This window comes from Chiloscyllium plagiosum, chromosome 33 (genome assembly GCF_004010195.1).
Source record: "Chiloscyllium plagiosum isolate BGI_BamShark_2017 chromosome 33, ASM401019v2, whole genome shotgun sequence".
NCBI classification, from domain to species: domain Eukaryota; kingdom Metazoa; phylum Chordata; class Chondrichthyes; order Orectolobiformes; family Hemiscylliidae; genus Chiloscyllium; species Chiloscyllium plagiosum.
In genome coordinates, this window is record NC_057742.1 from 20,467,720 (window position 1) to 20,477,530 (window position 9,811).

At 43.6% G+C, this 9,811-nt stretch overlaps 1 protein-coding gene across 1 annotated transcript in view; it reads right to left on the bottom strand.

The window, feature by feature from the left end:
- Positions 1 to 9,058, bottom strand: part of LOC122539925 (beta-1,4 N-acetylgalactosaminyltransferase 2-like) — a 76,152-nt gene extending 67,094 nt beyond the window's left edge. The window contains exon 1 of the mRNA XM_043675122.1: positions 8,991 to 9,058. The gene's annotated coding sequence lies outside the window, so the exon portion shown is untranslated. The remainder of the gene's footprint in view (positions 1 to 8,990) is intronic.
- Between the last annotated feature and the right edge of the window lie 753 nt (positions 9,059 to 9,811).

Here is a 9,811-nt window from a genome sequence, read left to right on the forward strand (position 1 = left end):
TGGAAGGTTGGAACTGAGATAAGGTGGGGGGAGGGGAAATGAGAAAACTGGTGAAATGCACATTATTGCCATGGGGTTGAAGGTTTCTGAGGCGGAAGATGAGGTGTTCTTCCTCCAGGCACCGGGTGGTGAGGGAGTGGCGATGGTGGAGGCCCAGGACCTGTATGCGCTCAGCAAAGTGGGAGGGGGAGTGAAATGTTCCACCATGGGGCAGGGGGGTTTATGATGCGGGTGTCCTGGTGGTGTTCTCTGAAATGCTCTAATCTTGACTCTAATCTCTAGCATCTGCACTACCCTCCTCCACCTGATCAAAGTAATGGATTTACAAAAAACAGACAACAAATGAGGTGTGCGGAGAAATTGAGACAAGCCTTGACTGTGCTAATAAATATGCTGCAGAATCCTGACAGGATGCAGCTAAACACAGGCAGTGTGTAATCATCCCAGCAGCTGCAGACAATACAATATACACTCAGACATGAATTGAATAGAATCAACCGGAATGCCATCCCCAGGGCAATCGGAACCTCGAGTTGTTTACCAGACACAGGGATGCCCCACACCCTTACTTGGAGAGGGCTACCTGACCTATGTGCACCTAACACCTCTAGGAATGGATACCCAAGGACCACCCTGCAATCGATATAGGAACATCTGGTTGGGGCCAATCGATCAGGGTGATCAAGCCGTGAATGAGGTGGTTGTGAAGAGGACAGCTGTCCCTTGCTAAGGTCACGAGTTCAAGTAAATCGATTGGAATAGAAAAATCTATAATGAGCAGTTCTTTAAAAGATAAAGCCAACAAGTGTCTATGTATGCGTGTGTGTGTGTTGATCCTTACAGGTAAAACACGGAAAGTCAGTAAAGACCTGGTGGGATTAGGACCAGAACATAGTGAAAGCCGTACCTTCAGTCTGATCGACCCCCTATTCCCCTTAGTTAATCAAGAATGGCAAAGAAGGGAGCGGAGGAGAATGGGAAAAGAAGCTAAGGCAATACATTAGTAAGAAAAAGTGGTCCATATGAGCAGAAGTTTACTGTAATGATGAAACGGGGTCAGGATCCCTCGGACAAAAATATTCTGGGAAAACTAAAGGGAAGTAGGCTCTCAAACTGGAAAAGGTCACAGCAATGATGTGCTGTTTGGGACAATTGTTAGGGACGGAACAGGAATTGAAAAATTAGAGGATGCAAAAAGGGAAATCAGAGTTAAAACTGAAAAACGCAGCTGAGAAGCAAAGTAATCAGGCAGACCTACTACACATGGGGCAATTACAAAGTGTGAGAGAATATATTAAGATAACTAGCACACAGTGTCAGCTAAATAGGTTGCTGAGAAGGAAGTGAGTCAGTTGAGAAATAACTGTGCAGATTTACAAGCAGCAGTAAAAGTAATGCGCCAGGCAGAAAGGGAGAAGAAACGGGTAGCCGCAGACCACACTCAATGCCTCATTGAGACTGAGAAATTAAAAACCCAATTCTCAAACCACAATGGAATACAGAGGAACCTCGATTGTCCAAATATCAATTATCTGAATATCAGATTATCCGAAGGGAATCTCAAGGGCCCGATAGAAACATTACATCAAACAGGGGGCGGGGGCTCACGTGCAGTGTGCTTCTGACTCGTCTCCTGAAGAGCAGACTTCACAAAAAATTCAGAGTTCCAGAGGAAATCAATTAACCGAATAATCAATTATCCAAACGAAATAGTGCCCCCCCACTGCCACCATCTCATTCGGATAATCAAGGTTCCTCTGTAATGTACAGTTTGGGGAGGTTAAAGAGGGAGGAGAAGGACAGGGGATAGGCGGGGATGAATTCAGGGAAGACACGCAGCAGTACGCCATGTGCATGGAGGATTGTGGTCGACCCCTGCCCTTGCTAACAGAGTCAACTTCTTCAATGCCCCTGACGACACCCCCTGTCACAATGAACCCAATTACCACTGAGAGATGCATTGGATACGCGATGCCCCAGCAATAACATACACCACACCGTTTCCAGTGGCACAATTAGCAGTAATCACGAAGAAGATTCCAGATTTTGAGCCATTGGCTGATCCATTTATTTGAAAAGGGTCAGGCAATAAAAGGTTTTACATGGGTTAGATGAGAGAGAGGAAGTAACGCTCATTATAATGTGTCTGAGCCAGTTAGTGCAGTCTGTAATCCCAGCCCAGCTAAATGTAGGGGACAGAATCCTCACCGATGTGAAAAAGGTGATCTTAATGGCAATTGGGTACAATAAAGAAGACTCCATAAATAGGTTAAACCAGTGTAGGTTGGAGAAAGAGGAGCACCCAACTGCACTTGCCAATCGTGTGTAGGCATACTTATTGGGAGTCCATGGAGACTTAGACAGGGGTCAGTTATCCAAGGTGGGCTAGCTTAGTGGGCTCGCACTGATAAAGAACGCTGCCTGGAATTGGACATCCCAACTTACAAAGGCAGGAACTGATTTAAAACATGCCCCTCATTATAGCACTCACCTTACTAGTTCCCAACCCTGACTTACCATATGCCTTAGATGTTGCAACCACAGACCAGAAGATAGCTGCAGTTCTACTGCAAGAGCCGCAGGGTAGGCAAGGTCCAGTGGCCTACACGTTCAGGGTGCTACAGCCCATGGAGCAAAGGTGTTCCACATGTGAATGACACCTCCTCGCAATCTTTTGGACAGTACAGTACTTAGACTGCATTATTGTTTTAAAGCCACTGATCATACTGATTGAGCACAAAGGACTTATGCCCGAAACGTCGATTCTCCTGTTCCCTGGATGCTGCCTGACCTGCTGCTCTTTTCCAGCAACACATTTTCAGCTCTGATTGAGCACACCCCAATCCAGCTCCTGCTGGACAGCACAATCAAAGAGGGCTCAGATTCAAGCTGCATGATGGACTCTGCTGCTTCAAGGTCGGGACATCATGGACAGACGTACCGAGATGCCTTCTTAGCCAATAACCTGAGTTATGGAGGAGACCCACATGACTGCCAAATCATCTCCACTAAACACCCCACTGGCCTTTTATACCAAAGCAGTTTCAGAAACAGTTAGGAATAAGACAAAATGTTAGGCAGGCAGAGACTGCAGTCGAAATTTATGTAGATGGATCCTCTGCCATAAAGGATTGCAGTCTGATCACTGGCTGTGAGGTATACATGACTGACACTCAAGGACAGCCACTAGTTGAACTAGCTTTAAAATTCTCCAGCCATCCATATGTCCAAACTGTGGAACTAGCAACTATAGCCGATGTAGTCAGCCACCCTGATTTTTTTCCCTTCACCTGCACATATATACTCTTATAGCATGCATGTGTGCAACAGCTTCCCTGAATTTTTACCATTATGGGAAGCCAGAGGAATTATTTCTACAGATGGGAAACCCTTATCATCAGACTCCTTATTGTAACATACACTGCAGGCCACCAGTGGAAGGAAATGTGGCATAATTAAAGTGAGAAGCCACCACAAAACATCTGCAGGGCAGATGAGTGAACTAAGGGAGGTGCTCATTTGGGCAAATTCTGGCAGCAACCGAAAGGTGAGTAGGCAAATGGAGTCACTGTCAATCAGACAAACATAGAGGACGTAAGGCAAGCACAACACAGTAATAATTCCTTAAAACAGGTCGTGGGAGGGTTCTGTCTCGAGGCTTGTGCCAACTGGAGGGATACCCTACAGGTGCAGGATGGATTAGTTTTAAAAGCAAATGTCTATGTAGTTCTGATGCAAGACAGAAATCAAATCACATACTAATATCATGACGGGCATGGGCACCAGGCCAACTATCGAATGATTGAAAGAACTCTGTTGGTGGCCTGAGTTACACAAGGATATTGCACACGATGTAGGGAACTGTCAGGTTTGCCCCAAAATTAATCAAGACAGGTACGCTCAAAAAGGAGAACTGAACACACCTGTCCAGTGAAACAAATCTACAAACTCATTATCTAGGTCCCCTTCTACTATGTAGGAATGGATTTACCTATATTCTAGTCATCATAGACATTTTCTCAAAATGGGTTGAGGCTTTTCCTGTTAGAACAAATACAGCCAAAACAACTGCACAAATCCTAACGCAACAGGCATTCACGCAATGGGGTCTATCCTGCAGTATCGAGTCAGATCAGGGAACCCATTTCACCAGGCAAGTCATGCAGAATGTGGTGACTATACTTGGTGTCAAGCAGAGATTCCACTTTGCCTACCACCCCCAATCCAGTGGGTTTGTGGAAAGGATGAACCGCACCCTAAGAGGGAGGATTAGGAAGACTGTGCAGCAGAACACTAACCAGTCACAGTACTTCAGTTTGCCTTCATGATGGTATGCAATACCATCTCCCGATCCACAGGGTATACTCCCCATACCCTAATGACAGGCCGACCCATGAAAGGAGTTGTTACCTGTTCGGTCTCAACATCACAGGACCTGCTCTCACTGCCCTCCCCCATGAGGAAGTGGTGCAGCAGCTCCCTGAGAATATCGAGGCCACTCAGTTAACAGCAGCTCTCTGGGGTGTGGGACCAAAAGGAAAGTGAGTAACGTTTAATTTGACAGTGAAGTTAACCCTTTCGAATACCTAATAGGACAGCAGGTGATGCTACAGATATACAACCCTAGTTCCTTTCCCTCCCCTAAATACTTAAGTCCACGCACCGTGGTGGATAAGACAAGCCCCTCAGACTACAAGGTGCTACTAGCCACAGGAAAAAACAGCTGGTACAATGTAAACCAATTAAATGCCTTTGGCATACAACACAGCCACTCTCACCACCTCGATATGTGTATGGTGGATGACACTGTCCAAGAGCAAGTGACAAGACCAAGGACACTCCATAACACACCCTCTCAGTCTGACCCCACCCCTGACAAAACCTATATTCTCCCATCACTACCACTGACTGCAGCTTCAACACCAAAGGAATCCCCAGATGATGTAATTGACTTAGTGGAGGACTTCCTAACAAATTGCAACAACTTGCTAGTAACTGACAGCACTGATTTGTTACACATTCCCAACAGAATAGACATGATAGAACTCCCCGATAACCGGCTGACAAAAAGGGAGATCAAGCAATCCCGACTCATTATAACTCAGACCCCAGATAATGTATCCACAACATGGATGCAAACAGGTTGGTATGGACAGAGCAAAACAGACTAACACAAACCGTCAAATGGTAACGTCCAACATTCAGGGTATCACTACTACAGGGAAGGGACACAGACATGAGAACTGGGAGGATACAATATTACCACACCCCCAGAGACTGATGTTTTATAACAGACTGATGAGTCACTGTTGGGTGTCTACTACACTTATTCATGAATCCAGGTGATGAACCCAGCTCCTGACAGCCACCCAAGGTGAGGTGCAACCATTTCTGATAGTCCAAACTCTCATGCATTTCACACGCCTCTGTAGTTCCTGTATACTGTGGGAGTAACCAGGTTACAATTCTCCAGTTGCCCTGGCATTGTTCATTGGAGAAAATCTCCATATCAGATTCTCCCCATGGTCACAATGACAATCTCATCTTCATCTTCAAATTTCCTTCACAGGTCACAACGACCACTTTGTCTTTACACTTAAATAGTTGGTCAGGATGACTGTCTCACTTCAGTCTTTTCTGACCACTCTGCGGTCAGACCATTTAAAACCACCCTAACCCCTACCACTAGAAACTGAGGTCGGAACCTATCAGACCTCTTAACTCAACTTAACAATCCACATGGAGTTCACATTCTTATTCCTTAAAAAATAAGTGGGGGAGAGTTAGGACATTTGCATTACATTAGTTCAAAGTTATTCGGATATTAGACAAAGATAACAACAGAAACAACCTTGATCTCTCCCAGGATAACCATGACCAAATAAGGGTGTGGGGGTGCCTCTGTGTCTGATAAGCAACTTGAGGTTCCAATTTCCCAGGGATGGCATTCAGGTTGATTGTATTCAATTCAAATTTGAGTGTTTTTTTTATTATCTGCAGCTGCTGGGTTAATTAAATACTGACTGTCTGTCGCTGCAGCCTGTGATTGAGCCCTGATTGATCTATTGGAGAACACTGAAGACCTTCTCAAAGTACTGAGTATAGAAATCACCACAACACCTTCCTCAGGGGCAGTAACATGAGACCAATCACTGTGAAGAGAAGACACCCCTAGGACCACCGAGCGAAGACTACAGATGATCATCACCACATGGATCAAGGCCAAGATCTCATGATAAGAGATGATCATTCAGAGTTAGGTTAAAGCACAAGATAGTTGATTAGATTTATAGGGTAAATTGTTAGTTTGTAGTGTATTTGGTGTTAAAGTATTAAATAAATAATTTGTTTTATTATTGAGTCGACTCACAGTTTCTTTGCTAGATATAATAGTTAAACACATTTTGTGGCAGGTGGAACAATATCCATATCTCATATTATTTTACTTTTGACTTTGACACCATGTGTAAATGGGTGGGACCTGATTCCATAGGTCTTGATACCACAGCATCCAGGGAACAGGAGAATCAACGTTCGGAAGGGCTTATGTCCGAAACGTCGATTCTCCTGTTCCCTGGATGCTGCCTGACCTGCTGCGCTTTTCCAGCAACACATTTTCAGCAAAGAACTAAAGAACAAAAGAGTCTCTATGATCATGTGCACTTACATAAGATGCAGGAATGGTTAAAGTGGCAGGTGTGGTTCTTCTAGGTGTGGGATTAGGGGAGGTATCCTCATTCCTAACAGCAATGGAAAAGAAATTCCAGCTGCTATCAAGAAGAAAGTGTAGTTGAAGTGAGTAGAGAAGATTAGTTACAGTAATGTCATCACCAGGTATAGAATACAGTCCACAAATGTTTCAATGATCTGACAATTGAGGGAAAAACAGCATTATGCATGTTATGCTAACGGTGAATTGTACCATCGGTTCCCTTGTTCCAGGTTTCAAACATTCCCAGTTAATCCTGATAAATTGAATGCCAGTTCATTCAGCTCTCCTGACTTTCAGCATGTACATTTTTTTATGGAATGTGGGATTGCTGAATAAGCCAGCATTTCTTAATTGTTTCCTTATTGTTAATGAGTCAAAAAGGGTTATGCTGGAAATGCACAGCAGGTCAGGCAGCATCTGAGGTGCAGGGGAGTCGATGTTTGCGGCATAAATCCTTCATCAGGAATGTGAAGGGAAAGGAGAATGAGAAATAAATAGGAGGTTGAGGTAGGCCTGGGGAAGGTAGCTGGGAAGGCAATAGGTAGATGTCAGTGGGGGGTAATTATTGTGATATTGAAGAGTTAATTTTGGTCTACTGACCTGCAGGAAATTGGATATCCCGAGGCTAGGGTGGGATGTCTCTGTTCTACAGATAGAATGTAAGGAATTTACATTCCCATCTCTTGGCATTCAAAGCCATTTGCATGGCCAGTTCCTAGTTAATCAAAAGCCATTTACATTGTCATCTCTTACTCTTTACATTTTCATCCGCTATTCAGAAATCAATAAGAACATTACAGTTGGAATTTTGACTATGCCCTGTAGTTTAAAAAAATGATTTGCAACAGATTTGATCATTGTAAGGGATGATTTATATGATATCGTTTCTGGAAATGGTCAGGTCACTGCATTGTGTCTTGAGTGGCATGTGACTGTGGGGAATGGCTGGGGGTTGTCTTGTGGGCATTACTGACTGTGATATAAAGATTTTGTATAAAGGAAGGACTGTTTCCTTTGTTCAGGGAGACCTCTCGACACGTTTCACGTTTGCAACAGATTTGATCATTGTAAGGGATGATTTATATGATATCGTTTCTGGAAATGGTCAGGTCACTGCATTGTGTCTTGAGTGGCATGTGACTGTGGGGAATAGCTGGGGGTTGTCTTGTGGGCATTACTGACTGTGATATAAAGATTTTGTATAAAGGAAGGGAGACCTCTCGACACGTTTCACGAGCATGGCGAATAATGTTAAGAGTTTCTCCAAAGTTTGTACTGTATTTGCTTAAGAAAACTTGGTTGTTGTTCACAGAAATTGGTGTGTTGCAGTTGCATCTCAAGGAAAAGCCAAGAATCTCAAGGAGAAAAGAACCTTACATTTTGTCGCAGCGGTGGGATTCCAACATAAACAGAGCTTCAAGGTGGACTGAAGAAATGATCGCCTGAGTGCCGGTTCTGTGAGACGGATGGGCCCACAAAGTAAGATTTACCTTGATCTCTCTCCTTAACCTACCACTCAGTCGACCCCTTGTCCCCTGGGACTCTGTGGTGATGGAATCTCTTAGGTAACTTATGCAGTTTGTACACTATTGAGTTCACTTTCAGAATCATAAGTTACTGGGAATTCGGAGGTTAAAATCCCTCAGGCAAAGGAGGTTAAAGTGATGTGGGAAAGGGGGGTGGGGGATTAAAGTCCCCAGGAAAAACAAGGTTAAAGTCCTCTAATAGTGATGTTTGAGACTCTGGAGCATAGTGCAAAAAAAAACTAAAATATAGTTACTGTGCCTAACTCTAACATCCTTGCCTTAGATTGGTTGTTAAGAGGGGAGATCCCCCACGTGAAGGTCAGGACTCTAAAGTGGGTGTAGAGACTACAGACACGAGGTTTGAGTCTCTGGAGAATAAAAAAATTTGGTACTTCTTAAAGTTATAGCCTTTATCCCCTGAGAAGCTCCCCTTAGAAGTACTTTTAGGACAACATGGTGTCACTGGAAAAAGGAGGAGAGTCCACTCAGATCCTGACAGTGAAGTGCATTGTCTGCCAGGGAAGCTTTGTCCATGTTTTTGTTGTGGGAGTCTCAGTTTCTGGGCTGTGGACTTGACGTGGCGAGTCTTTCTTCTGGGGGAGGGGATTGCGGCGCCATGTAGTCCGCTGCGAGGGTTTTCTCTTTTCGTGGGTGTGGTTTCGTCGGGAGGGTGCGATTGGTCTTTCTTTCCTTCGCGGCCTCGCCCAGTGGTGGGGTGAGAATGTTTTTGTCATCTTTTTGTGTACACACACCGGGCACTGTGGGGTTTGCGGAGCTTTGGGAATCTTGGATCAATGCTTGTGTTTTCTTCTGTGCCGTGTTTAGGAGTCTATGAACGTGCTTTATATTTGTCCGACTCTGGTGTGGATCTTTTGGGGTCACCTCCTCCATCTTTTCGACTCCTCGTTTTCCATTTTCATGGACCATCACCAGGTGAACTGAGGGGATTCTCAAATGTGCCGCGTTTTCTCCCCCATATTAAAATGAGAAGAATTCTGACCAGAGGCTCTTCAAAAAAAAACCCAAGAAAAGCTGAAATTAAGGTTGTACTAATACTTGGATCGACAAAGGAAGTTTCAATACAAATTATGTAATAGTGAAAGTGTTTGATATTTAAATATTTTGGTTTGTTAAAATACTGGTTCAGAAAATATTGAAGTAACTGTTTTGTCTTATTTGAATTAGGATCTCAATTCAATGCATTTTGTGGGATATGTAATAAGGCAGGTTTTGTTTTTACATTAATATTACACATTAGTCCTTTTTAAAATGATCAAACATGTAACCTTAAAACAAATTTATTGAGTGCCCTGAGCCCCTGATTTGTTTGAAATTCTACAATGCCTGTTTTAAAAAAAAAATCAATTGTGTTAGTGGCCATGCTTTTGCCAGATGAGAGTATTGTAGTAAAATATCTTTGCGTTTTATTTTTAATGCAGAGTTTCACAAAAAGAGTGCATTTTAATTTTGATGTTGTGTTAAGATTTTAAAGAATATTAGAACTTGAGGCTGAGCTGTTGAAGTTCTAGATGAAAGTGAGGACTGCAGATGCTGGAGATCAGAGTCAAGGTTA